We start from the raw sequence: 27,523 nt of genomic DNA, 5'->3' as shown, positions 1-27,523 counted from the left end.
CAAAAGTAAACGATACCCAGAGAACCGCTGAGTAGATAAACGGCAAGGTATTCAATTTACAAATATTCTCTCCAGAAAGAGGGTTTTATTTGTGAAACTTTGAAATTCCGTCCCGGAATGCACTAGCTGTTTTGCAAAAACCCATGCATCTGGTCATGGTTCACAGCATTGAAAAGAGCAACTTCCCTATGTTTTCATCAGAAATTGCATTCAATTAAAACTTTACATTTAAGGGAATGCTACCCTGTAGAGAAAGGTCTGGATATTGAGGCATCAGGACCTGAGCTTAGTTTGGAAAACACAGAAGGCGCCAGTAGTGTAGGGGTATCATGCAAGATTCCCATTCTTGCGACCCGGGTTCGAGTCCCGGCTGGCGCATAGCTGCTGTTTTAAACATAGCTTGCTTGAATTACAAAACTTGAAGAACCTTTGAAAATCAAACCTAAAAAGCCTTGTGTGTGTTTGGTTATAATGTCGATTTCCAGTTCCTAAACCTTAGCTCTGGATTCACTCTATCCCCATAAAAAAACGTCATCAGTTCATGAAGCAATTGCATTTGTAAACGACTTTCACAAAGGGAAAAAATATAACCATATGCTTTAAAAAAAATACACTTCCTTTAATTGCGTCCTTAAAAGCTGTTCATTCTTTAACCTAACATCAGGCCTGACAACATGTTTGCAGGAATGTACAATCTCATTTCTGGGGATACGGCTAGAGTCACTGCAAAGACCGAGTATATGATTTCTAAGTCCGAAAATATTTCGGCTGAAATGTTACCCAGAGGTAAACCTGGGAAACTGCAAAGTGTGATTGATTCCAGAAGATAATAATCTTTCAGACAACGCGCTTGTGTGGAGACACCAAAGGGAAACTAGTACTTTAGAGGTGCCATGCAAGAGTGCCATTCCAGTCGTTTGGATTGAAGTCCCGGCTGCTCAAATGGCCTTTTATTCTTAACATCCCACTTTTTGTTTTTAGTTTTTGAAGATTGTTGTTTCAAGAACAGATCAAAGATGCCCTAACCATCTTAAATTTCAATGCCAGTTTCCAGATATTTCTCGATAGGATTGCAATCAGTCTAGCGCAAAAATCAAGCCTCTTAAACTCAGGAATAATTGACAGGGCTGAAGGATCTGAAACTGACCAAAGGGCATGCATTAGAGCAAAAGTAAACGATACCCAGAGAACCGCTGAGTAGATAAACGGCAAGGTATTCAATTTACAAATATTCTCTCCAGAAAGAGGGTTTTATTTGTGAAACTTTGAAATTCCGTCCCGGAATGCACTAGCTGTTTTGCAAAAACCCATGCATCTGGTCATGGTTCACAGCATTGAAAAGAGCAACTTCCCTATGTTTTCATCAGAAATTGCATTCAATTAAAACTTTACATTTAAGGGAATGCTACCCTGTAGAGAAAGGTCTGGATATTAAGGCATAAGGACCTGAGCTTAGTTTGGAAAACACAGAAGGTGCCAGTAGTGTAGGGGTATCATGCAAGATTCCCATTCTTGCGACCCGGGTTCGAGTCCCGGCTGGCGCATAGCCGCTGTTTTAAACATAGCTTGCTTGAATTACAAAACTTGAAGAACCTTTGAAAATCAAACCTAAAAAGCCTTGTGTGTGTTTGGTTATAATGTCGATTTCCAGTTCCTAAACCTTAGCTCTGGATTCACTCTATCCCCATAAAAAAACGTCATCAGTTCATGAAGCAATTGCATTTGTAAACGACTTTCACAAAGGGAAAAAATATAACCATATGCTTTAAAAAAAATACACTTCCTTTAATTGCGTCCTTAAAAGCTGTTCATTCTTTAACCTAACATCAGGCCTGACAACATGTTTGCAGGAATGTACAATCTCATTTCTGGGGATACGGCTAGAGTCACTGCAAAGACCGAGTATATGATTTCTAAGTCTGAAAATATTTCAGCTGAAATGTTACCCAGAGGTAAACCTGGGAAACTGCAAAGTGTGATTGATTCCAGAAGATAATAATCTTTCAGACAACGCGCTTGTGTGGAGACACCAAAGGGAAACTAGTACTTTAGAGGTGCCATGCAAGAGTGCCATTCCAGTCGTTTGGATTGAAGTCCCGGCTGCTCAAATGGCCTTTTATTCTTAACATCCCACTTTTTGTTTTTAGTTTTTGAAGATTGTTGTTTCAAGAACAGATCAAAGATGCCCTAACCATCTTAAATTTCAATGCCAGTTTCCAGATATTTCTCGATAGGATTGCAATCAGTCTAGCGCAAAAATCAAGCCTCTTAAACTCAGGAATAATTGACAGGGCTGAAGGATCTGAAACTGACCAAAGGGCATGCATTAGAGCAAAAGTAAACAATACCCAGAGAACCGCTGAGTAGATAAACGGCAAGGTATTCAATTTACAAATATTCTCTCCAGAAAGAGGGTTTTATTTGTGAAACTTTGAAATTCCGTCCCGGAATGCACTAGCTGTTTTGCAAAAACCCATGCATCTGGTCATGGTTCACAGCATTGAAAAGAGCAACTTCCCTATGTTTTCATCAGAAATTGCATTCAATTAAAACTTTACATTTAAGGGAATGCTACCCTGTAGAGAAAGGTCTGGATATTAAGGCATCAGGACCTGAGCTTAGTTTGGAAAACACAGAAGGCGCCAGTAATGTAGGGGTATCATGCAAGATTCCCATTCTTGCGACCCGGGTTCGAGTCCCGGCTGGCGCATAGCTGCTGTTTTAAACATAGCTTGCTTGAATTACAAAACTTGAAGAACCTTTGAAAATCAAACCTAAAAAGCCTTGTGTGTGTTTGGTTATAATGTCGATTTCCAGTTCCTAAACCTTAGCTCTGGATTCACTCTATCCCCATAAAAAAACGTCATCAGTTCATGAAGCAATTGCATTTGTAAACGACTTTCACAAAGGGAAAAAATATAACCATATGCTTTAAAAAAAATACACTTCCTTTAATTGCGTCCTTAAAAGCTGTTCATTCTTTAACCTAACATCAGGCCTGACAACATGTTTGCAGGAATGTACAATCTCATTTCTGGGGATACGGCTAGAGTCACTGCAAAGACCGAGTATATGATTTCTAAGTCTGAAAATATTTCAGCTGAAATGTTACCCAGAGGTAAACCTGGGAAACTGCAAAGTGTGATTGATTCCAGAAGATAATAATCTTTCAGACAACGCGCTTGTGTGGAGACACCAAAGGGAAACTAGTACTTTAGAGGTGCCATGCAAGAGTGCCATTCCAGTCGTTTGGATTGAAGTCCCGGCTGCTCAAATGGCCTTTTATTCTTAACATCCCACTTTTTGTTTTTAGTTTTTGAAGATTGTTGTTTCAAGAACAGATCAAAGATGCCCTAACCATCTTAAATTTCAATGCCAGTTTCCAGATATTTCTCGATAGGATTGCAATCAGTCTAGCGCAAAAATCAAGCCTCTTAAACTCAGGAATAATTGACAGGGCTGAAGGATCTGAAACTGACCAAAGGGCATGCATTAGAGCAAAAGTAAACGATACCCAGAGAACCGCTGAGTAGATAAACGGCAAGGTATTCAATTTACAAATATTCTCTCCAGAAAGAGGGTTTTATTTGTGAAACTTTGAAATTCCGTCCCGGAATGCACTAGCTGTTTTGCAAAAACCCATGCATCTGGTCATGGTTCACAGCATTGAAAAGAGCAACTTCCCTATGTTTTCATCAGAAATTGCATTCAATTAAAACTTTACATTTAAGGGAATGCTACCCTGTAGAGAAAGGTCTGGATATTAAGGCATAAGGACCTGAGCTTAGTTTGGAAAACACAGAAGGCGCCAGTAGTGTAGGGGTATCATGCAAGATTCCCATTCTTGCGACCCGGGTTCGAGTCCCGGCTGGCGCATAGCCGCTGTTTTAAACATAGCTTGCTTGAATTACAAAACTTGAAGAACCTTTGAAAATCAAACCTAAAAAGCCTTGTGTGTGTTTGGTTATAATGTCGATTTCCAGTTCCTAAACCTTAGCTCTGGATTCACTCTATCCCCATAAAAAAACGTCATCAGTTCATGAAGCAATTGCATTTGTAAACGACTTTCACAAAGGGAAAAAATATAACCATATGCTTTAAAAAAAATACACTTCCTTTAATTGCGTCCTTAAAAGCTGTTCATTCTTTAACCTAACATCAGGCCTGACAACATGTTTGCAGGAATGTACAATCTCATTTCTGGGGATACGGCTAGAGTCACTGCAAAGACCGAGTATATGATTTCTAAGTCTGAAAATATTTCGGCTGAAATGTTACCCAGAGGTAAACCTGGGAAACTGCAAAGTGTGATTGATTCCAGAAGATAATAATCTTTCAGACAACGCGCTTGTGTGGAGACACCAAAGGGAAACTAGTACTTTAGAGGTGCCATGCAAGAGTGCCATTCCAGTCGTTTGGATTGAAGTCCCGGCTGCTCAAATGGCCTTTTATTCTTAACATCCCACTTTTTGTTTTTAGTTTTTGAAGATTGTTGTTTCAAGAACAGATCAAAGATGCCCTAACCATCTTAAATTTCAATGCCAGTTTCCAGATATTTCTCGATAGGATTGCAATCAGTCTAGCGCAAAAAATCAAGCCTCTTAAACTCAGGAATAATTGACAGGGCTGAAGGATCTGAAACTGACCAAAGGGCATGCATTAGAGCAAAAGTAAACGATACCCAGAGAACCGCTGAGTAGATAAACGGCAAGGTATTCAATTTACAAATATTCTCTCCAGAAAGAGGGTTTTATTTGTGAAACTTTGAAATTCCGTCCCGGAATGCACTAGCTGTTTTGCAAAAACCCATGCATCTGGTCATGGTTCACAGCATTGAAAAGAGCAACTTCCCTATGTTTTCATCAGAAATTGCATTCAATTAAAACTTTACATTTAAGGGAATGCTACCCTGTAGAGAAAGGTCTGGATATTAAGGCATCAGGACCTGAGCTTAGTTTGGAAAACACAGAAGGCGCCAGTAGTGTAGGGGTATCATGCAAGATTCCCATTCTTGCGACCCGGGTTCGAGTCCCGGCTGGCGCATAGCTGCTGTTTTAAACATAGCTTGCTTGAATTACAAAACTTGAAGAACCTTTGAAAATCAAACCTAAAAAGCCTTGTGTGTGTTTGGTTATAATGTCGATTTCCAGTTCCTAAACCTTAGCTCTGGATTCACTCTATCCCCATAAAAAAACGTCATCAGTTCATGAAGCAATTGCATTTGTAAACGACTTTCACAAAGGGAAAAAATATAACCATATGCTTTAAAAAAAATACACTTCCTTTAATTGCGTCCTTAAAAGCTGTTCATTCTTTAACCTAACATCAGGCCTGACAACATGTTTGCAGGAATGTACAATCTCATTTCTGGGGATACGGCTAGAGTCACTGCAAAGACCGAGTATATGATTTCTAAGTCTGAAAATATTTCAGCTGAAATGTTACCCAGAGGTAAACCTGGGAAACTGCAAAGTGTGATTGATTCCAGAAGATAATAATCTTTCAGACAACGCGCTTGTGTGGAGACACCAAAGGGAAACTAGTACTTTAGAGGTGCCATGCAAGAGTGCCATTCCAGTCGTTTGGATTGAAGTCCCGGCTGCTCAAATGGCCTTTTATTCTTAACATCCCACTTTTTGTTTTTAGTTTTTGAAGATTGTTGTTTCAAGAACAGATCAAAGATGCCCTAACCATCTTAAATTTCAATGCCAGTTTCCAGATATTTCTCGATAGGATTGCAATCAGTCTAGCGCAAAAAATCAAGCCTCTTAAACTCAGGAATAATTGACAGGGCTGAAGGATCTGAAACTGACCAAAGGGCATGCATTAGAGCAAAAGTAAACGATACCCAGAGAACCGCTGAGTAGATAAACGGCAAGGTATTCAATTTACAAATATTCTCTCCAGAAAGAGGGTTTTATTTGTGAAACTTTGAAATTCCGTCCCGGAATGCACTAGCTGTTTTGCAAAAACCCATGCATCTGGTCATGGTTCACAGCATTGAAAAGAGCAACTTCCCTATGTTTTCATCAGAAATTGCATTCAATTAAAACTTTACATTTAAGGGAATGCTACCCTGTAGAGAAAGGTCTGGATATTAAGGCATAAGGACCTGAGCTTAGTTTGGAAAACACAGAAGGTGCCAGTAGTGTAGGGGTATCATGCAAGATTCCCATTCTTGCGACCCGGGTTCGAGTCCCGGCTGGCGCATAGCCGCTGTTTTAAACATAGCTTGCTTGAATTACAAAACTTGAAGAACCTTTGAAAATCAAACCTAAAAAGCCTTGTGTGTGTTTGGTTATAATGTCGATTTCCAGTTCCTAAACCTTAGCTCTGGATTCACTCTATCCCCATAAAAAAACGTCATCAGTTCATGAAGCAATTGCATTTGTAAACGACTTTCACAAAGGGAAAAAATATAACCATATGCTTTAAAAAAAATACACTTCCTTTAATTGCGTCCTTAAAAGCTGTTCATTCTTTAACCTAACATCAGGCCTGACAACATGTTTGCAGGAATGTACAATCTCATTTCTGGGGATACGGCTAGAGTCACTGCAAAGACCGAGTATATGATTTCTAAGTCTGAAAATATTTCAGCTGAAATGTTACCCAGAGGTAAACCTGGGAAACTGCAAAGTGTGATTGATTCCAGAAGATAATAATCTTTCAGACAACGCGCTTGTGTGGAGACACCAAAGGGAAACTAGTACTTTAGAGGTGCCATGCAAGAGTGCCATTCCAGTCGTTTGGATTGAAGTCCCGGCTGCTCAAATGGCCTTTTATTCTTAACATCCCACTTTTTGTTTTTAGTTTTTGAAGATTGTTGTTTCAAGAACAGATCAAAGATGCCCTAACCATCTTAAATTTCAATGCCAGTTTCCAGATATTTCTCGATAGGATTGCAATCAGTCTAGCGCAAAAATCAAGCCTCTTAAACTCAGGAATAATTGACAGGGCTGAAGGATCTGAAACTGACCAAAGGGCATGCATTAGAGCAAAAGTAAACGATACCCAGAGAACCGCTGAGTAGATAAACGGCAAGGTATTCAATTTACAAATATTCTCTCCAGAAAGAGGGTTTTATTTGTGAAACTTTGAAATTCCGTCCCGGAATGCACTAGCTGTTTTGCAAAAACCCATGCATCTGGTCATGGTTCACAGCATTGAAAAGAGCAACTTCCCTATGTTTTCATCAGAAATTGCATTCAATTAAAACTTTACATTTAAGGGAATGCTACCCTGTAGAGAAAGGTCTGGATATTAAGGCATCAGGACCTGAGCTTAGTTTGGAAAACACAGAAGGCGCCAGTAGTGTAGGGGTATCATGCAAGATTCCCATTCTTGCGACCCGGGTTCGAGTCCCGGCTGGCGCATAGCTGCGGTTTTAAACATAGCTTGCTTGAATTACAAAACTTGAAGAACCTTTGAAAATCAAACCTAAAAAGCCTTGTGTGTGTTTGGTTATAATGTCGATTTCCAGTTCCTAAACCTTAGCTCTGGATTCACTCTATCCCCATAAAAAAACGTCATCAGTTCATGAAGCAATTGCATTTGTAAACGACTTTCACAAAGGGAAAAAATATAACCATATGCTTTAAAAAAAATACACTTCCTTTAATTGCGTCCTTAAAAGCTGTTCATTCTTTAACCTAACATCAGGCCTGACAACATGTTTGCAGGAATGTACAATCTCATTTCTGGGGATACGGCTAGAGTCACTGCAAAGACCGAGTATATGATTTCTAAGTCTGAAAATATTTCGGCTGAAATGTTACCCAGAGGTAAACCTGGGAAACTGCAAAGTGTGATTGATTCCAGAAGATAATAATCTTTCAGACAACGCGCTTGTGTGGAGACACCAAAGGGAAACTAGTACTTTAGAGGTGCCATGCAAGAGTGCCATTCCAGTCGTTTGGATTGAAGTCCCGGCTGCTCAAATGGCCTTTTATTCTTAACATCCCACTTTTTGTTTTTAGTTTTTGAAGATTGTTGTTTCAAGAACAGATCAAAGATGCCCTAACCATCTTAAATTTCAATGCCAGTTTCCAGATATTTCTCGATAGGATTGCAATCAGTCTAGCGCAAAAATCAAGCCTCTTAAACTCAGGAATAATTGACAGGGCTGAAGGATCTGAAACTGACCAAAGGGCATGCATTAGAGCAAAAGTAAACGATACCCAGAGAACCGCTGAGTAGATAAACGGCAAGGTATTCAATTTACAAATATTCTCTCCAGAAAGAGGGTTTTATTTGTGAAACTTTGAAATTCCGTCCCGGAATGCACTAGCTGTTTTGCAAAAACCCATGCATCTGGTCATGGTTCACAGCATTGAAAAGAGCAACTTCCCTATGTTTTCATCAGAAATTGCATTCAATTAAAACTTTACATTTAAGGGAATGCTACCCTGTAGAGAAAGGTCTGGATATTAAGGCATAAGGACCTGAGCTTAGTTTGGAAAACACAGAAGGTGCCAGTAGTGTAGGGGTATCATGCAAGATTCCCATTCTTGCGACCCGGGTTCGAGTCCCGGCTGGCGCATAGCTGCTGTTTTAAACATAGCTTGCTTGAATTACAAAACTTGAAGAACCTTTGAAAATCAAACCTAAAAAGCCTTGTGTGTGTTTGGTTATAATGTCGATTTCCAGTTCCTAAACCTTAGCTCTGGATTCACTCTATCCCCATAAAAAAACGTCATCAGTTCATGAAGCAATTGCATTTGTAAACGACTTTCACAAAGGGAAAAAATATAACCATATGCTTTAAAAAAAATACACTTCCTTTAATTGCGTCCTTAAAAGCTGTTCATTCTTTAACCTAACATCAGGCCTGACAACATGTTTGCAGGAATGTACAATCTCATTTCTGGGGATACGGCTAGAGTCACTGCAAAGACCGAGTATATGATTTCTAAGTCTGAAAATATTTCAGCTGAAATGTTACCCAGAGGTAAACCTGGGAAACTGCAAAGTGTGATTGATTCCAGAAGATAATAATCTTTCAGACAACGCGCTTGTGTGGAGACACCAAAGGGAAACTAGTACTTTAGAGGTGCCATGCAAGAGTGCCATTCCAGTCGTTTGGATTGAAGTCCCGGCTGCTCAAATGGCCTTTTATTCTTAACATCCCACTTTTTGTTTTTAGTTTTTGAAGATTGTTGTTTCAAGAACAGATCAAAGATGCCCTAACCATCTTAAATTTCAATGCCAGTTTCCAGATATTTCTCGATAGGATTGCAATCAGTCTAGCGCAAAAAATCAAGCCTCTTAAACTCAGGAATAATTGACAGGGCTGAAGGATCTGAAACTGACCAAAGGGCATGCATTAGAGCAAAAGTAAACGATACCCAGAGAACCGCTGAGTAGATAAACGGCAAGGTATTCAATTTACAAATATTCTCTCCAGAAAGAGGGTTTTATTTGTGAAACTTTGAAATTCCGTCCCGGAATGCACTAGCTGTTTTGCAAAAACCCATGCATCTGGTCATGGTTCACAGCATTGAAAAGAGCAACTTCCCTATGTTTTCATCAGAAATTGCATTCAATTAAAACTTTACATTTAAGGGAATGCTACCCTGTAGAGAAAGGTCTGGATATTAAGGCATCAGGACCTGAGCTTAGTTTGGAAAACACAGAAGGCGCCAGTAGTGTAGGGGTATCATGCAAGATTCCCATTCTTGCGACCCGGGTTCGAGTCCCGGCTGGCGCATAGCCGCTGTTTTAAACATAGCTTGCTTGAATTACAAAACTTGAAGAACCTTTGAAAATCAAACCTAAAAAGCCTTGTGTGTGTTTGGTTATAATGTCGATTTCCAGTTCCTAAACCTTAGCTCTGGATTCACTCTATCCCCATAAAAAAACGTCATCAGTTCATGAAGCAATTGCATTTGAAAAACGACTTTCACAAAGGGAAAAAATATAACCATATGCTTTAAAAAAAATACACTTCCTTTAATTGCGTCCTTAAAAGCTGTTCATTCTTTAACCTAACATCAGGCCTGACAACATGTTTGCAGGAATGTACAATCTCATTTCTGGGGATACGGCTAGAGTCACTGCAAAGACCGAGTATATGATTTCTAAGTCTGAAAATATTTCGGCTGAAATGTTACCCAGAGGTAAACCTGGGAAACTGCAAAGTGTGATTGATTCCAGAAGATAATAATCTTTCAGACAACGCGCTTGTGTGGAGACACCAAAGGGAAACTAGTACTTTAGAGGTGCCATGCAAGAGTGCCATTCCAGTCGTTTGGATTGAAGTCCCGGCTGCTCAAATGGCCTTTTATTCTTAACATCCCACTTTTTGTTTTTAGTTTTTGAAGATTGTTGTTTCAAGAACAGATCAAAGATGCCCTAACCATCTTAAATTTCAATGCCAGTTTCCAGATATTTCTCGATAGGATTGCAATCAGTCTAGCGCAAAAATCAAGCCTCTTAAACTCAGGAATAATTGACAGGGCTGAAGGATCTGAAACTGACCAAAGGGCATGCATTAGAGCAAAAGTAAACGATACCCAGAGAACCGCTGAGTAGATAAACGGCAAGGTATTCAATTTACAAATATTCTCTCCAGAAAGAGGGTTTTATTTGTGAAACTTTGAAATTCCGTCCCGGAATGCACTAGCTGTTTTGCAAAAACCCATGCATCTGGTCATGGTTCACAGCATTGAAAAGAGCAACTTCCCTATGTTTTCATCAGAAATTGCATTCAATTAAAACTTTACATTTAAGGGAATGCTACCCTGTAGAGAAAGGTCTGGATATTAAGGCATAAGGACCTGAGCTTAGTTTGGAAAACACAGAAGGTGCCAGTAGTGTAGGGGTATCATGCAAGATTCCCATTCTTGCGACCCGGGTTCGAGTCCCGGCTGGCGCATAGCCGCTGTTTTAAACATAGCTTGCTTGAATTACAAAACTTGAAGAACCTTTGAAAATCAAACCTAAAAAGCCTTGTGTGTGTTTGGTTATAATGTCGATTTCCAGTTCCTAAACCTTAGCTCTGGATTCACTCTATCCCCATAAAAAAACGTCATCAGTTCATGAAGCAATTGCATTTGTAAACGACTTTCACAAAGGGAAAAAATATAACCATATGCTTTAAAAAAAATACACTTCCTTTAATTGCGTCCTTAAAAGCTGTTCATTCTTTAACCTAACATCAGGCCTGACAACATGTTTGCAGGAATGTACAATCTCATTTCTGGGGATACGGCTAGAGTCACTGCAAAGACCGAGTATATGATTTCTAAGTCCGAAAATATTTCGGCTGAAATGTTACCCAGAGGTAAACCTGGGAAACTGCATAGTGTGATTGATTCCAGAAGATAATAATCTTTCAGACAACGCGCTTGTGTGGAGACACCAAAGGGAAACTAGTACTTTAGAGGTGCCATGCAAGAGTGCCATTCCAGTCGTTTGGATTGAAGTCCCGGCTGCTCAAATGGCCTTTTATTCTTAACATCCCACTTTTTGTTTTTAGTTTTTGAAGATTGTTGTTTCAAGAACAGATCAAAGATGCCCTAACCATCTTAAATTTCAATGCCAGTTTCCAGATATTTCTCGATAGGATTGCAATCAGTCTAGCGCAAAAATCAAGCCTCTTAAACTCAGGAATAATTGACAGGGCTGAAGGATCTGAAACTGACCAAAGGGCATGCATTAGAGCAAAAGTAAACGATACCCAGAGAACCGCTGAGTAGATAAACGGCAAGGTATTCAATTTACAAATATTCTCTCCAGAAAGAGGGTTTTATTTGTGAAACTTTGAAATTCCGTCCCGGAATGCACTAGCTGTTTTGCAAAAACCCATGCATCTGGTCATGGTTCACAGCATTGAAAAGAGCAACTTCCCTATGTTTTCATCAGAAATTGCATTCAATTAAAACTTTACATTTAAGGGAATGCTACCCTGTAGAGAAAGGTCTGGATATTAAGGCATCAGGACCTGAGCTTAGTTTGGAAAACACAGAAGGCGCCAGTAGTGTAGGGGTATCATGCAAGATTCCCATTCTTGCGACCCGGGTTCGAGTCCCGGCTGGCGCATAGCCGCTGTTTTAAACATAGCTTGCTTGAATTACAAAACTTGAAGAACCTTTGAAAATCAAACCTAAAAAGCCTTGTGTGTGTTTGGTTATAATGTCGATTTCCAGTTCCTAAACCTTAGCTCTGGATTCACTCTATCCCCATAAAAAAACGTCATCAGTTCATGAAGCAATTGCATTTGAAAAACGACTTTCACAAAGGGAAAAAATATAACCATATGCTTTAAAAAAAATACACTTCCTTTAATTGCGTCCTTAAAAGCTGTTCATTCTTTAACCTAACATCAGGCCTGACAACATGTTTGCAGGAATGTACAATCTCATTTCAGGGGATACGGCTAGAGTCACTGCAAAGACCGAGTATATGATTTCTAAGTCCGAAAATATTTCGGCTGAAATGTTACCCAGAGGTAAACCTGGGAAACTGCATAGTGTGATTGATTCCAGAAGATAATAATCTTTCAGACAACGCGCTTGTGTGGAGACACCAAAGGGAAACTAGTACTTTAGAGGTGCCATGCAAGAGTGCCATTCCAGTCGTTTGGATTGAAGTCCCGGCTGCTCAAATGGCCTTTTATTCTTAACATCCCACTTTTTGTTTTTAGTTTTTGAAGATTGTTGTTTCAAGAACAGATCAAAGATGCCCTAACCATCTTAAATTTCAATGCCAGTTTCCAGATATTTCTCGATAGGATTGCAATCAGTCTAGCGCAAAAATCAAGCCTCTTAAACTCAGGAATAATTGACAGGGCTGAAGGATCTGAAACTGACCAAAGGGCATGCATTTGCACGCACCTCGTGACTTCATCTATCCCCTGATGAAGTCACGAGGTGCGTGACGTAACGCCGTAGGGAGTCGCAAGCCGAGACCGAGGAAATCACTCACACAAGCCGGAGGCCACAGGACGTAGGCGGTAATTTCAAATGCCACGTCTGCACTGTATCCACCAGCGCTGTTTGGAAATATCTAACCGCCGTCTGAGCTATCCTCTGTATCACCTGCTTTTTATATGTTCTTAAATAAATAATTTTTGGATCCCTAAACCCACTACACAATCGGAGGCAATCTTTTCTCCTTATCCCATTGCTTTACCCATTGGAATACCACCATTTGGACCCCTTTTGGAGCGATGCAGCAGCTGCAGCCAACCGAGTAATTGGAGACCCGGAGGACCAATACTATCAACATCTTCAAGGCATACACCTGCTGAAAATACCTGCATTGAGTGACCCAAGGGAATAGGCGTTTGGAAACCCTGAGGGATATCCCTATATGCGTACATATAGCACCTTCATGGTAAGGGAACTACAATACCAATAAGGATCCCCATATCACTGCCTTGCATACAGGAATTGTCATATGTGAACATTCCACCATCCTCACCAATAGACTGTCATATCACCATCAATATTGCTGCCTATTTTAGATCTATCTAGGGATTACCTATTATCACCATTTATCCTTTTACATTATTTATATGCACATGTGCACTTTGTAGTGACTCTTGATACACAGGGGACGCGACACCCCCATAGTGTTTCACGGTGTCCTTACACTACTGCTTTTCAGTTAATTCCAGTGTTCACTTTGACACGCACAGCACATTTTTGAGTTTGGTCACTCACCCCCTTTTTATTTGATTGTGTTTTATTCATTTGCTCATATACTGTATTGTGTTCCATCACATACCTGGAGCGCTTATCACCATTTATTCAGTTTGTTTTCTCTTATTGTGTTATGTGAACACCTTTTAGATATAGCTGCCTCAGGTATTATTTACACATCACTTTTTCATTACTCTGTTTACTCACAGTAGCGCAGTGGAATTTATTATTTATTACTCACTGATTAGAGCAAAAGTAAACGATACCCAGAGAACCGCTGAGTAGATAAACGGCAAGGTATTCAATTTACAAATATTCTCTCCAGAAAGAGGGTTTTATTTGTGAAACTTTGAAATTCCGTCCCGGAATGCACTAGCTGTTTTGCAAAAACCCATGCATCTGGTCATGGTTCACAGCATTGAAAAGAGCAACTTCCCTATGTTTTCATCAGAAATTGCATTCAATTAAAACTTTACATTTAAGGGAATGCTACCCTGTAGAGAAAGGTCTGGATATTGAGGCATCAGGACCTGAGCTTAGTCTGGAAAACACAGAAGGCGCCAGTAGTGTATGGGTATCATGCAAGATTCCCATTCTTGCGACCCGGGTTCGAGTCCCGGCTGGCGCATAGCTGCTGTTTTAAACATAGCTTGCTTGAATTACAAAACTTGAAGAACCTTTGAAAATCAAACCTAAAAAGCCTTGTGTGTGTTTGGTTATAATGTCGATTTCCAGTTCCTAAACCTTAGCTCTGGATTCACTCTATCCCCATAAAAAAACGTCATCAGTTCATGAAGCAATTGCATTTGTAAACGACTTTCACAAAGGGAAAAAATATAACCATATGCTTTAAAAAAAATACACTTCCTTTAATTGCGTCCTTAAAAGCTGTTCATTCTTTAACCTAACATCAGGCCTGACAACATGTTTGCAGGAATGTACAATCTCATTTCTGGGGATACGGCTAGAGTCACTGCAAAGACCGAGTATATGATTTCTAAGTCCGAAAATATTTCGGCTGAAATGTTACCCAGAGGTAAACCTGGGAAACTGCAAAGTGTGATTGATTCCAGAAGATAATAATCTTTCAGACAACGCGCTTGTGTGGAGACACCAAAGGGAAACTAGTACTTTAGAGGTGCCATGCAAGAGTGCCATTCCAGTCGTTTGGATTGAAGTCCCGGCTGCTCAAATGGCCTTTTATTCTTAACATCCCACTTTTTGTTTTTAGTTTTTGAAGATTGTTGTTTCAAGAACAGATCAAAGATGCCCTAACCATCTTAAATTTCAATGCCAGTTTCCAGATATTTCTCGATAGGATTGCAATCAGTCTAGCGCAAAAAATCAAGCCTCTTAAACTCAGGAATAATTGACAGGGCTGAAGGATCTGAAACTGACCAAAGGGCATGCATTAGAGCAAAAGTAAACGATACCCAGAGAACCGCTGAGTAGATAAACGGCAAGGTATTCAATTTACAAATATTCTCTCCAGAAAGAGGGTTTTATTTGTGAAACTTTGAAATTCCGTCCCGGAATGCACTAGCTGTTTTGCAAAAACCCATGCATCTGGTCATGGTTCACAGCATTGAAAAGAGCAACTTCCCTATGTTTTCATCAGAAATTGCATTCAATTAAAACTTTACATTTAAGGGAATGCTACCCTGTAGAGAAAGGTCTGGATATTGAGGCATCAGGACCTGAGCTTAGTCTGGAAAACACAGAAGGCGCCAGTAGTGTAGGGGTATCATGCAAGATTCCCATTCTTGCGACCCGGGTTCGAGTCCCGGCTGGCGCATAGCCGCTGTTTTAAACATAGCTTGCTTGAATTACAAAACTTGAAGAACCTTTGAAAATCAAACCTAAAAAGCCTTGTGTGTGTTTGGTTATAATGTCGATTTCCAGTTCCTAAACCTTAGCTCTGGATTCACTCTATCCCCATAAAAAAACGTCATCAGTTCATGAAGCAATTGCATTTGTAAACGACTTTCACAAAGGGAAAAAATATAACCATATGCTTTAAAAAAAATACACTTCCTTTAATTGCGTCCTTAAAAGCTGTTCATTCTTTAACCTAACATCAGGCCTGACAACATGTTTGCAGGAATGTACAATCTCATTTCTGGGGATACGGCTAGAGTCACTGCAAAGACCGAGTATATGATTTCTAAGTCTGAAAATATTTCGGCTGAAATGTTACCCAGAGGTAAACCTGGGAAACTGCAAAGTGTGATTGATTCCAGAAGATAATAATCTTTCAGACAACGCGCTTGTGTGGAGACACCAAAGGGAAACTAGTACTTTAGAGGTGCCATGCAAGAGTGCCATTCCAGTCGTTTGGATTGAAGTCCCGGCTGCTCAAATGGCCTTTTATTCTTAACATCCCACTTTTTGTTTTTAGTTTTTGAAGATTGTTGTTTCAAGAACAGATCAAAGATGCCCTAACCATCTTAAATTTCAATGCCAGTTTCCAGATATTTCTCGATAGGATTGCAATCAGTCTAGCGCAAAAATCAAGCCTCTTAAACTCAGGAATAATTGACAGGGCTGAAGGATCTGAAACTGACCAAAGGGCATGCATTAGAGCAAAAGTAAACGATACCCAGAGAACCGCTGAGTAGATAAACGGCAAGGTATTCAATTTACAAATATTCTCTCCAGAAAGAGGGTTTTATTTGTGAAACTTTGAAATTCCGTCCCGGAATGCACTAGCTGTTTTGCAAAAACCCATGCATCTGGTCATGGTTCACAGCATTGAAAAGAGCAACTTCCCTATGTTTTCATCAGAAATTGCATTCAATTAAAACTTTACATTTAAGGGAATGCTACCCTGTAGAGAAAGGTCTGGATATTAAGGCATAAGGACCTGAGCTTAGTTTGGAAAACACAGAAGGCGCCAGTAGTGTAGGGGTATCATGCAAGATTCCCATTCTTGCGACCCGGGTTCGAGTCCCGGCTGGCGCATAGCCGCTGTTTTAAACATAGCTTGCTTGAATTACAAAACTTGAAGAACCTTTGAAAATCAAACCTAAAAAGCCTTGTGTGTGTTTGGTTATAATGTCGATTTCCAGTTCCTAAACCTTAGCTCTGGATTCACTCTATCCCCATAAAAAAACGTCATCAGTTCATGAAGCAATTGCATTTGTAAACGACTTTCACAAAGGGAAAAAATATAACCATATGCTTTAAAAAAAATACACTTCCTTTAATTGCGTCCTTAAAAGCTGTTCATTCTTTAACCTAACATCAGGCCTGACAACATGTTTGCAGGAATGTACAATCTCATTTCTGGGGATACGGCTAGAGTCACTGCAAAGACCGAGTATATGATTTCTAAGTCTGAAAATATTTCAGCTGAAATGTTACCCAGAGGTAAACCTGGGAAACTGCAAAGTGTGATTGATTCCAGAAGATAATAATCTTTCAGACAACGCGCTTGTGTGGAGACACCAAAGGGAAACTAGTACTTTAGAGGTGCCATGCAAGAGTGCCATTCCAGTCGTTTGGATTGAAGTCCCGGCTGCTCAAATGGCCTTTTATTCTTAACATCCCACTTTTTGTTTTTAGTTTTTGAAGATTGTTGTTTCAAGAACAGATCAAAGATGCCCTAACCATCTTAAATTTCAATGCCAGTTTCCAGATATTTCTCGATAGGATTGCAATCAGTCTAGCGCAAAAATCAAGCCTCTTAAACTCAGGAATAATTGACAGGGCTGAAGGATCTGAAACTGACCAAAGGGCATGCATTAGAGCAAAAGTAAACGATACCCAGAGAACCGCTGAGTAGATAAACGGCAAGGTATTCAATTTACAAATATTCTCTCCAGAAAGAGGGTTTTATTTGTGAAACTTTGAAATTCCGTCCCGGAATGCACTAGCTGTTTTGCAAAAACCCATGCATCTGGTCATGGTTCACAGCATTGAAAAGAGCAACTTCCCTATGTTTTCATCAGAAATTGCATTCAATTAAAACTTTACATTTAAGGGAATGCTACCCTGTAGAGAAAGGTCTGGATATTGAGGCATCAGGACCTGAGCTTAGTTTGGAAAACACAGAAGGCGCCAGTAGTGTAGGGGTATCATGCAAGATTCCCATTCTTGCGACCCGGGTTCGAGTCCCGGCTGGCGCATAGCCGCTGTTTTAAACATAGCTTGCTTGAATTACAAAACTTGAAGAACCTTTGAAAATCAAACCTAAAAAGCCTTGTGTGTGTTTGGTTATAATGTCGATTTCCAGTTCCTAAACCTTAGCTCTGGATTCACTCTATCCCCATAAAAAAACGTCATCAGTTCATGAAGCAATTGCATTTGTAAACGACTTTCACAAAGGGAAAAAATATAACCATATGCTTTAAAAAAAATACACTTCCTTTAATTGCGTCCTTAAAAGCTGTTCATTCTTTAACCTAACATCAGGCCTGACAACATGTTTGCAGGAATGTACAATCTCATTTCTGGGGATACGGCTAGAGTCACTGCAAAGACCGAGTATATGATTTCTAAGTCTGAAAATATTTCAGCTGAAATGTTACCCAGAGGTAAACCTGGGAAACTGCAAAGTGTGATTGATTCCAGAAGATAATAATCTTTCAGACAACGCGCTTGTGTGGAGACACCAAAGGGAAACTAGTACTTTAGAGGTGCCATGCAAGAGTGCCATTCCAGTCGTTTGGATTGAAGTCCCGGCTGCTCAAATGGCCTTTTATTCTTAACATCCCACTTTTTGTTTTTAGTTTTTGAAGATTGTTGTTTCAAGAACAGATCAAAGATGCCCTAACCATCTTAAATTTCAATGCCAGTTTCCAGATATTTCTCGATAGGATTGCAATCAGTCTAGCGCAAAAATCAAGCCTCTTAAACTCAGGAATAATTGACAGGGCTGAAGGATCTGAAACTGACCAAAGGGCATGCATTAGAGCAAAAGTAAACGATACCCAGAGAACCGCTGAGTAGATAAACGGCAAGGTATTCAATTTACAAATATTCTCTCCAGAAAGAGGGTTTTATTTGTGAAACTTTGAAATTCCGTCCCGGAATGCACTAGCTGTTTTGCAAAAACCCATGCATCTGGTCATGGTTCACAGCATTGAAAAGAGCAACTTCCCTATGTTTTCATCAGAAATTGCATTCAATTAAAACTTTACATTTAAGGGAATGCTACCCTGTAGAGAAAGGTCTGGATATTAAGGCATAAGGACCTGAGCTTAGTTTGGAAAACACAGAAGGTGCCAGTAGTGTAGGGGTATCATGCAAGATTCCCATTCTTGCGACCCGGGTTCGAGTCCCGGCTGGCGCATAGCCGCTGTTTTAAACATAGCTTGCTTGAATTACAAAACTTGAAGAACCTTTGAAAATCAAACCTAAAAAGCCTTGTGTGTGTTTGGTTATAATGTCGATTTCCAGTTCCTAAACCTTAGCTCTGGATTCACTCTATCCCCATAAAAAAACGTCATCAGTTCATGAAGCAATTGCATTTGTAAACGACTTTCACAAAGGGAAAAAATATAACCATATGCTTTAAAAAAAATACACTTTCTTTAATTGCGTCCTTAAAAGCTGTTCATTCTTTAACCTAACATCAGGCCTGACAACATGTTTGCAGGAATGTACAATCTCATTTCTGGGGATACGGCTAGAGTCACTGCAAAGACCGAGTATATGATTTCTAAGTCTGAAAATATTTCAGCTGAAATGTTACCCAGAGGTAAACCTGGGAAACTGCAAAGTGTGATTGATTCCAGAAGATAATAATCTTTCAGACAACGCGCTTGTGTGGAGACACCAAAGGGAAACTAGTACTTTAGAGGTGCCATGCAAGAGTGCCATTCCAGTCGTTTGGATTGAAGTCCCGGCTGCTCAAATGGCCTTTTATTCTTAACATCCCACTTTTTGTTTTTAGTTTTTGAAGATTGTTGTTTCAAGAACAGATCAAAGATGCCCTAACCATCTTAAATTTCAATGCCAGTTTCCAGATATTTCTCGATAGGATTGCAATCAGTCTAGCGCAAAAATCAAGCCTCTTAAACTCAGGAATAATTGACAGGGCTGAAGGATCTGAAACTGACCAAAGGGCATGCATTAGAGCAAAAGTAAACGATACCCAGAGAACCGCTGAGTAGATAAACGGCAAGGTATTCAATTTACAAATATTCTCTCCAGAAAGAGGGTTTTATTTGTGAAACTTTGAAATTCCGTCCCGGAATGCACTAGCTGTTTTGCAAAAACCCATGCATCTGGTCATGGTTCACAGCATTGAAAAGAGCAACTTCCCTATGTTTTCATCAGAAATTGCATTCAATTAAAACTTTACATTTAAGGGAATGCTACCCTGTAGAGAAAGGTCTGGATATTGAGGCATCAGGACCTGAGCTTAGTTTGGAAAACACAGAAGGCGCCAGTAGTGTAGGGGTATCATGCAAGATTCCCATTCTTGCGACCCGGGTTCGAGTCCCGGCTGGCGCATAGCTGCTGTTTTAAACATAGCTTGCTTGAATTACAAAACTTGAAGAACCTTTGAAAATCAAACCTAAAAAGCCTTGTGTGTGTTTGGTTATAATGTCGATTTCCAGTTCCTAAACCTTAGCTCTGGATTCACTCTATCCCCATAAAAAAACGTCATCAGTTCATGAAGCAATTGCATTTGTAAACGACTTTCACAAAGGGAAAAAATATAACCATATGCTTTAAAAAAAATACACTTCCTTTAATTGCGTCCTTAAAAGCTGTTCATTCTTTAACCTAACATCAGGCCTGACAACATGTTTGCAGGAATGTACAATCTCATTTCTGGGGATACGGCTAGAGTCACTGCAAAGACCGAGTATATGATTTCTAAGTCTGAAAATATTTCAGCTGAAATGTTACCCAGAGGTAAACCTGGGAAACTGCAAAGTGTGATTGATTCCAGAAGATAATAATCTTTCAGACAACGCGCTTGTGTGGAGACACCAAAGGGAAACTAGTACTTTAGAGGTGCCATGCAAGAGTGCCATTCCAGTCGTTTGGATTGAAGTCCCGGCTGCTCAAATGGCCTTTTATTCTTAACATCCCACTTTTTGTTTTTAGTTTTTGAAGATTGTTGTTTCAAGAACAGATCAAAGATGCCCTAACCATCTTAAATTTCAATGCCAGTTTCCAGATATTTCTCGATAGGATTGCAATCAGTCTAGCGCAAAAATCAAGCCTCTTAAACTCAGGAATAATTGACAGGGCTGAAGGATCTGAAACTGACCAAAGGGCATGCATTAGAGCAAAAGTAAACGATACCCAGAGAACCGCTGAGTAGATAAACGGCAAGGTATTCAATTTACAAATATTCTCTCCAGAAAGAGGGTTTTATTTGTGAAACTTTGAAATTCCGTCCCGGAATGCACTAGCTGTTTTGCAAAAACCCATGCATCTGGTCATGGTTCACAGCATTGAAAAGAGCAACTTCCCTATGTTTTCATCAGAAATTGCATTCAATTAAAACTTTACATTTAAGGGAATGCTACCCTGTAGAGAAAGGTCTGGATATTGAGGCATCAGGACCTGAGCTTAGTTTGGAAAACACAGAAGGCGCCAGTAGTGTAGGGGTATCATGCAAGATTCCCATTCTTGCGACCCGGGTTCGAGTCCCGGCTGGCGCATAGCCGCTGTTTTAAACATAGCTTGCTTGAATTACAAAACTTGAAGAACCTTTGAAAATCAAACCTAAAAAGCCTTGTGTGTGTTTGGTTATAATGTCGATTTCCAGTTCCTAAACCTTAGCTCTGGATTCACTCTATCCCCATAAAAAAACGTCATCAGTTCATGAAGCAATTGCATTTGTAAACAACTTTCACAAAGGGAAAAAATATAACCATATGCTTTAAAAAAAATACACTTCCTTTAATTGCGTCCTTAAAAGCTGTTCATTCTTTAACCTAACATCAGGCCTGACAACATGTTTGCAGGAATGTACAATCTCATTTCTGGGGATACGGCTAGAGTCACTGCAAAGACCGAGTATATGATTTCTAAGTCCGAAAATATTTCGGCTGAAATGTTACCCAGAGGTAAACCTGGGAAACTGCAAAGTGTGATTGATTCCAGAAGATAATAATCTTTCAGACAATGCGCTTGTGTGGAGACACCAAAGGGAAACTAGTACTTTAGAGGTGCCATGCAAGAGTGCCATTCCAGTCGTTTGGATTGAAGTCCCGGCTGCTCAAATGGCCTTTTATTCTTAACATCCCACTTTTTGTTTTTAGTTTTTGAAGATTGTTGTTTCAAGAACAGATCAAAGATGCCCTAACCATCTTAAATTTCAATGCCAGTTTCCAGATATTTCTCGATAGGATTGCAATCAGTCTAGCGCAAAAATCAAGCCTCTTAAACTCAGGAATAATTGACAGGGCTGAAGGATCTGAAACTGACCAAAGGGCATGCATTAGAGCAAAAGTAAACGATACCCAGAGAACCGCTGAGTAGATAAACGGCAAGGTATTCAATTTACAAATATTCTCTCCAGAAAGAGGGTTTTATTTGTGAAACTTTGAAATTCCGTCCCGGAATGCACTAGCTGTTTTGCAAAAACCCATGCATCTGGTCATGGTTCACAGCATTGAAAAGAGCAACTTCCCTATGTTTTCATCAGAAATTGCATTCAATTAAAACTTTACATTTAAGGGAATGCTACCCTGTAGAGAAAGGTCTGGATATTAAGGCATCAGGACCTGAGCTTAGTTTGGAAAACACAGAAGGCGCCAGTAGTGTAGGGGTATCATGCAAGATTCCCATTCTTGCGACCCGGGTTCGAGTCCCGGCTGGCGCATAGCTGCTGTTTTAAACATAGCTTGCTTGAATTACAAAACTTGAAGAACCTTTGAAAATCAAACCTAAAAAGCCTTGTGTGTGTTTGGTTATAATGTCGATTTCCAGTTCCTAAACCTTAGCTCTGGATTCACTCTATCCCCATAAAAAAACGTCATCAGTTCATGAAGCAATTGCATTTGTAAACGACTTTCACAAAGGGAAAAAATATAACCATATGCTTTAAAAAAAATACACTTCCTTTAATTGCGTCCTTAAAAGCTGTTCATTCTTTAACCTAACATCAGGCCTGACAACATGTTTGCAGGAATGTACAATCTCATTTCTGGGGATACGGCTAGAGTCACTGCAAAGACCGAGTATATGATTTCTAAGTCTGAAAATATTTCAGCTGAAATGTTACCCAGAGGTAAACCTGGGAAACTGCAAAGTGTGATTGATTCCAGAAGATAATAATCTTTCAGACAACGCGCTTGTGTGGAGACACCAAAGGGAAACTAGTACTTTAGAGGTGCCATGCAAGAGTGCCATTCCAGTCGTTTGGATTGAAGTCCCGGCTGCTCAAATGGCCTTTTATTCTTAACATCCCACTTTTTGTTTTTAGTTTTTGAAGATTGTTGTTTCAAGAACAGATCAAAGATGCCCTAACCATCTTAAATTTCAATGCCAGTTTCCAGATATTTCTCGATAGGATTGCAATCAGTCTAGCGCAAAAATCAAGCCTCTTAAACTCAGGAATAATTGACAGGGCTGAAGGATCTGAAACTGACCAAAGGGCATGCATTAGAGCAAAAGTAAACGATACCCAGAGAACCGCTGAGTAGATAAACGGCAAGGTATTCAATTTACAAATATTCTCTCCAGAAAGAGGGTTTTATTTGTGAAACTTTGAAATTCCGTCCCGGAATGCACTAGCTGTTTTGCAAAAACCCATGCATCTGGTCATGGTTCACAGCATTGAAAAGAGCAACTTCCCTATGTTTTCATCAGAAATTGCATTCAATTAAAACTTTACATTTAAGGGAATGCTACCCTGTAGAGAAAGGTCTGGATATTAAGGCATCAGGACCTGAGCTTAGTTTGGAAAACACAGAAGGCGCCAGTAGTGTAGGGGTATCATGCAAGATTCCCATTCTTGCGACCCGGGTTCGAGTCCCGGCTGGCGCATAGCCTGCTGTTTTAAACATAGCTTGCTTGAATTACAAAACTTGAAGAACCTTTGAAAATCAAACCTAAAAAGCCTTGTGTGTGTTTGGTTATAATGTCGATTTCCAGTTCCTAAACCTTAGCTCTGGATTCACTCTATCCCCATAAAAAAACGTCATCAGTTCATGAAGCAATTGCATTTGTAAACGACTTTCACAAAGGGAAAAAATATAACCATATGCTTTAAAAAAAATACACTTCCTTTAATTGCGTCCTTAAAAGCTGTTCATTCTTTAACCTAACATCAGGCCTGACAACATGTTTGCAGGAATGTACAATCTCATTTCTGGGGATACGGCTAGAGTCACTGCAAAGACCGAGTATATGATTTCTAAGTCCGAAAATATTTCGGCTGAAATGTTACCCAGAGGTAAACCTGGGAAACTGCAAAGTGTGATTGATTCCAGAAGATAATAATCTTTCAGACAACGCGCTTGTGTGGAGACACCAAAGGGAAACTAGTACTTTAGAGGTGCCATGCAAGAGTGCCATTCCAGTCGTTTGGATTGAAGTCCCGGCTGCTCAAATGGCCTTTTATTCTTAACATCCCACTTTTTGTTTTTAGTTTTTGAAGATTGTTGTTTCAAGAACAGATCAAAGATGCCCTAACCATCTTAAATTTCAATGCCAGTTTCCAGATATTTCTCGATAGGATTGCAATCAGTCTAGCGCAAAAATCAAGCCTCTTAAACTCAGGAATAATTGACAGGGCTGAAGGATCTGAAACTGACCAAAGGGCATGCATTAGAGCAAAAGTAAACGATACCCAGAGAACCGCTGAGTAGATAAACGGCAAGGTATTCAATTTACAAATATTCTCTCCAGAAAGAGGGTTTTATTTGTGAAACTTTGAAATTCCGTCCCGGAATGCACTAGCTGTTTTGCAAAAACCCATGCATCTGGTCATGGTTCACAGCATTGAAAAGAGCAACTTCCCTATGTTTTCATCAGAAATTGCATTCAATTAAAACTTTACATTTAAGGGAATGCTACCCTGTAGAGAAAGGTCTGGATATTAAGGCATAAGGACCTGAGCTTAGTTTGGAAAACACAGAAGGTGCCAGTAGTGTAGGGGTATCATGCAAGATTCCCATTCTTGCGACCCGGGTTCGAGTCCCGGCTGGCGCATAGCCGCTGTTTTAAACATAGCTTGCTTGAATTACAAAACTTGAAGAACCTTTGAAAATCAAACCTAAAAAGCCTTGTGTGTGTTTGGTTATAATGTCGATTTCCAGTTCCTAAACCTTAGCTCTGGATTCACTCTATCCCCATAAAAAAACGTCATCAGTTCATGAAGCAATTGCATTTGTAAACGACTTTCACAAAGGGAAAAAATATAACCATATGCTTTAAAAAAAATACACTTCCTTTAATTGCGTCCTTAAAAGCTGTTCATTCTTTAACCTAACATCAGGCCTGACAACATGTTTGCAGGAATGTACAATCTCATTTCTGGGGATACGGCTAGAGTCACTGCAAAGACCGAGTATATGATTTCTAAGTCCGAAAATATTTCGGCTGAAATGTTACCCAGAGGTAAACCTGGGAAACTGCAAAGTGTGATTGATTCCAGAAGATAATAATCTTTCAGACAACGCGCTTGTGTGGAGACACCAAAGGGAAACTAGTACTTTAGAGGTGCCATGCAAGAGTGCCATTCCAGTCGTTTGGATTGAAGTCCCGGCTGCTCAAATGGCCTTTTATTCTTAACATCCCACTTTTTGTTTTTAGTTTTTGAAGATTGTTGTTTCAAGAACAGATCAAAGATGCCCTAACCATCTTAAATTTCAATGCCAGTTTCCAGATATTTCTCGATAGGATTGCAATCAGTCTAGCGCAAAAATCAAGCCTCTTAAACTCAGGAATAATTGACAGGGCTGAAGGATCTGAAACTGACCAAAGGGCATGCATTAGAGCAAAAGTAAACGATACCCAGAGAACCGCTGAGTAGATAAACGGCAAGGTATTCAATTTACAAATATTCTCTCCAGAAAGAGGGTTTTATTTGTGAAACTTTGAAATTCCGTCCCGGAATGCACTAGCTGTTTTGCAAAAACCCATGCATCTGGTCATGGTTCACAGCATTGAAAAGAGCAACTTCCCTATGTTTTCATCAGTAATTGCATTCAATTAAAACTTTACATTTAAGGGAATGCTACCCTGTAGAGAAAGGTCTGGATATTGAGGCATCAGGACCTGAGCTTAGTCTGGAAAACACAGAAGGCGCTAGTAGTGTAGGGGTATCATGCAAGATTCCCATTCTTGCGACCCGGGTTCGAGTCCCGGCTGGCGCATAGCTGCGGTTTTAAACATAGCTTGCTTGAATTACAAAACTTGAAGAACCTTTGAAAATCAAACCTAAAAAGCCTTGTGTGTGTTTGGTTATAATGTCGATTTCCAGTTCCTAAACCTTAGCTCTGGATTCACTCTATCCCCATAAAAAAACGTCATCAGTTCATGAAGCAATTGCATTTGTAAACGACTTTCACAAAGGGAAAAAATATAACCATATGCTTTAAAAAAAATACACTTCCTTTAATTGCGTCCTTAAAAGCTGTTCATTCTTTAACCTAACATCAGGCCTGACAACATGTTTGCAGGAATGTACAATCTCATTTCTGGGGATACGGCTAGAGTCACTGCAAAGACCGAGTATATGATTTCTAAGTCCGAAAATATTTCGGCTGAAATGTTACCCAGAGGTAAACCTGGGAAACTGCAAAGTGTGATTGATTCCAGAAGATAATAATCTTTCAGACAACGCGCTTGTGTGGAGACACCAAAGGGAAACTAGTACTTTAGAGGTGCCATGCAAGAGTGCCATTCCAGTCGTTTGGATTGAAGTCCCGGCTGCTCAAATGGCCTTTTATTCTTAACATCCCACTTTTTGTTTTTAGTTTTTGAAGATTGTTGTTTCAAGAACAGATCAAAGATGCCCTAACCATCTTAGATTTCAATGCCAGTTTCCAGATATTTCTCGATAGGATTGCAATCAGTCTAGCGCAAAAATCAAGCCTCTTAAACTCAGGAATAATTAAAAGGGGTGAAGGATCTGAAACTGACCAAAGGGCATGCATTAGAGCAAAAGTAAACGATACCCAGAGAACCGCTGAGTAGATAAACGGCAAGGTATTCAATTTACAAATATTCTCTCCAGAAAGAGGGTTTTATTTGTGAAACTTTGAAATTCCGTCCCGGAATGCACTAGCTGTTTTGCAAAAACCCATGCATCTGGTCATGGTTCACAGCATTGAAAAGAGCAACTTCCCTATGTTTTCATCAGAAATTGCATTCAATTAAAACTTTACATTTAAGGGAATGCTACCCTGTAGAGAAAGGTCTGGATATTAAGGCATCAGGACCTGAGCTTAGTCTGGAAAACACAGAAGGCGCCAGTAGTGTAGGGGTATCATGCAAGATTCCCATTCTTGCGACCCGGGTTCGAGTCCCGGCTGGCGCATAGCTGCTGTTTTAAACATAGCTTGCTTGAATTACAAAACTTGAAGAACCTTTGAAAATCAAACCTAAAAAGCCTTGTGTGTGTTTGGTTATAATGTCGATTTCCAGTTCCTAAACCTTAGCTCTGGATTCACTCTATCCCCATAAAAAAACGTCATCAGTTCATGAAGCAATTGCATTTGTAAACGACTTTCACAAAGGGAAAAAATATAACCATATGCTTTAAAAAAAATACACTTCCTTTAATTGCGTCCTTAAAAGCTGTTCATTCTTTAACCTAACATCAGGCCTGACAACATGTTTGCAGGAATGTACAATCTCATTTCTGGGGATACGGCTAGAGTCACTGCAAAGACCGAGTATATGATTTCTAAGTCCGAAAATATTTCGGCTGAAATGTTACCCAGAGGTAAACCTGGGAA

At 39.7% G+C, this 27,523-nt stretch overlaps 23 non-coding genes across 23 annotated transcripts; all 23 read left to right on the top strand.

Annotated features, from left to right (window-relative positions):
* The first annotated feature begins 307 nt into the window (after positions 1-307).
* TRNAG-CCC lies at positions 308-378 on the top strand. Its single transcript has one exon. It is a non-coding gene; the product is annotated as a tRNA-Gly (tRNA).
* Positions 379-1,473: 1,095 nt separating this feature from the next.
* On the top strand, positions 1,474-1,544 carry TRNAG-CCC. The gene has a single exon. It is a non-coding gene; the product is annotated as a tRNA-Gly (tRNA).
* Positions 1,545-2,639: 1,095 nt separating this feature from the next.
* Positions 2,640-2,710, top strand: TRNAG-CCC. The gene has a single exon. It is a non-coding gene; the product is annotated as a tRNA-Gly (tRNA).
* A 1,095-nt stretch (positions 2,711-3,805) lies between these two features.
* On the top strand, positions 3,806-3,876 carry TRNAG-CCC. Its single transcript has one exon. It is a non-coding gene; the product is annotated as a tRNA-Gly (tRNA).
* A 1,096-nt stretch (positions 3,877-4,972) lies between these two features.
* On the top strand, positions 4,973-5,043 carry TRNAG-CCC. Its single transcript has one exon. It is a non-coding gene; the product is annotated as a tRNA-Gly (tRNA).
* Positions 5,044-6,139: 1,096 nt separating this feature from the next.
* On the top strand, positions 6,140-6,210 carry TRNAG-CCC. The gene has a single exon. It is a non-coding gene; the product is annotated as a tRNA-Gly (tRNA).
* Positions 6,211-7,305: 1,095 nt separating this feature from the next.
* TRNAG-CCC lies at positions 7,306-7,376 on the top strand. The gene has a single exon. It is a non-coding gene; the product is annotated as a tRNA-Gly (tRNA).
* Positions 7,377-8,471: 1,095 nt separating this feature from the next.
* Positions 8,472-8,542, top strand: TRNAG-CCC. Its single transcript has one exon. It is a non-coding gene; the product is annotated as a tRNA-Gly (tRNA).
* Positions 8,543-9,638: 1,096 nt separating this feature from the next.
* On the top strand, positions 9,639-9,709 carry TRNAG-CCC. Its single transcript has one exon. It is a non-coding gene; the product is annotated as a tRNA-Gly (tRNA).
* Positions 9,710-10,805: 1,096 nt separating this feature from the next.
* On the top strand, positions 10,806-10,876 carry TRNAG-CCC. The gene has a single exon. It is a non-coding gene; the product is annotated as a tRNA-Gly (tRNA).
* Positions 10,877-11,971: 1,095 nt separating this feature from the next.
* TRNAG-CCC lies at positions 11,972-12,042 on the top strand. Its single transcript has one exon. It is a non-coding gene; the product is annotated as a tRNA-Gly (tRNA).
* Positions 12,043-14,203: 2,161 nt separating this feature from the next.
* On the top strand, positions 14,204-14,274 carry TRNAG-CCC. Its single transcript has one exon. It is a non-coding gene; the product is annotated as a tRNA-Gly (tRNA).
* Positions 14,275-15,370: 1,096 nt separating this feature from the next.
* Positions 15,371-15,441, top strand: TRNAG-CCC. Its single transcript has one exon. It is a non-coding gene; the product is annotated as a tRNA-Gly (tRNA).
* A 1,095-nt stretch (positions 15,442-16,536) lies between these two features.
* TRNAG-CCC lies at positions 16,537-16,607 on the top strand. Its single transcript has one exon. It is a non-coding gene; the product is annotated as a tRNA-Gly (tRNA).
* A 1,095-nt stretch (positions 16,608-17,702) lies between these two features.
* On the top strand, positions 17,703-17,773 carry TRNAG-CCC. The gene has a single exon. It is a non-coding gene; the product is annotated as a tRNA-Gly (tRNA).
* A 1,095-nt stretch (positions 17,774-18,868) lies between these two features.
* On the top strand, positions 18,869-18,939 carry TRNAG-CCC. The gene has a single exon. It is a non-coding gene; the product is annotated as a tRNA-Gly (tRNA).
* A 1,095-nt stretch (positions 18,940-20,034) lies between these two features.
* Positions 20,035-20,105, top strand: TRNAG-CCC. The gene has a single exon. It is a non-coding gene; the product is annotated as a tRNA-Gly (tRNA).
* A 1,095-nt stretch (positions 20,106-21,200) lies between these two features.
* Positions 21,201-21,271, top strand: TRNAG-CCC. The gene has a single exon. It is a non-coding gene; the product is annotated as a tRNA-Gly (tRNA).
* Positions 21,272-22,366: 1,095 nt separating this feature from the next.
* On the top strand, positions 22,367-22,437 carry TRNAG-CCC. Its single transcript has one exon. It is a non-coding gene; the product is annotated as a tRNA-Gly (tRNA).
* A 1,095-nt stretch (positions 22,438-23,532) lies between these two features.
* On the top strand, positions 23,533-23,603 carry TRNAG-CCC. Its single transcript has one exon. It is a non-coding gene; the product is annotated as a tRNA-Gly (tRNA).
* Positions 23,604-24,699: 1,096 nt separating this feature from the next.
* On the top strand, positions 24,700-24,770 carry TRNAG-CCC. Its single transcript has one exon. It is a non-coding gene; the product is annotated as a tRNA-Gly (tRNA).
* A 1,095-nt stretch (positions 24,771-25,865) lies between these two features.
* Positions 25,866-25,936, top strand: TRNAG-CCC. The gene has a single exon. It is a non-coding gene; the product is annotated as a tRNA-Gly (tRNA).
* Positions 25,937-27,031: 1,095 nt separating this feature from the next.
* Positions 27,032-27,102, top strand: TRNAG-CCC. Its single transcript has one exon. It is a non-coding gene; the product is annotated as a tRNA-Gly (tRNA).
* The last annotated feature ends 421 nt before the right edge of the window (positions 27,103-27,523 follow it).

The sequence above is a fragment of the Rana temporaria genome, unplaced genomic scaffold (genome assembly GCF_905171775.1).
Source record: "Rana temporaria unplaced genomic scaffold, aRanTem1.1, whole genome shotgun sequence".
Classification (NCBI taxonomy): Eukaryota; Metazoa; Chordata; class Amphibia; order Anura; family Ranidae; genus Rana; species Rana temporaria.
The sequence above is the reverse complement of the archived record's forward strand: the minus strand, read 5'-3'. Positions and strand labels throughout refer to the sequence as shown.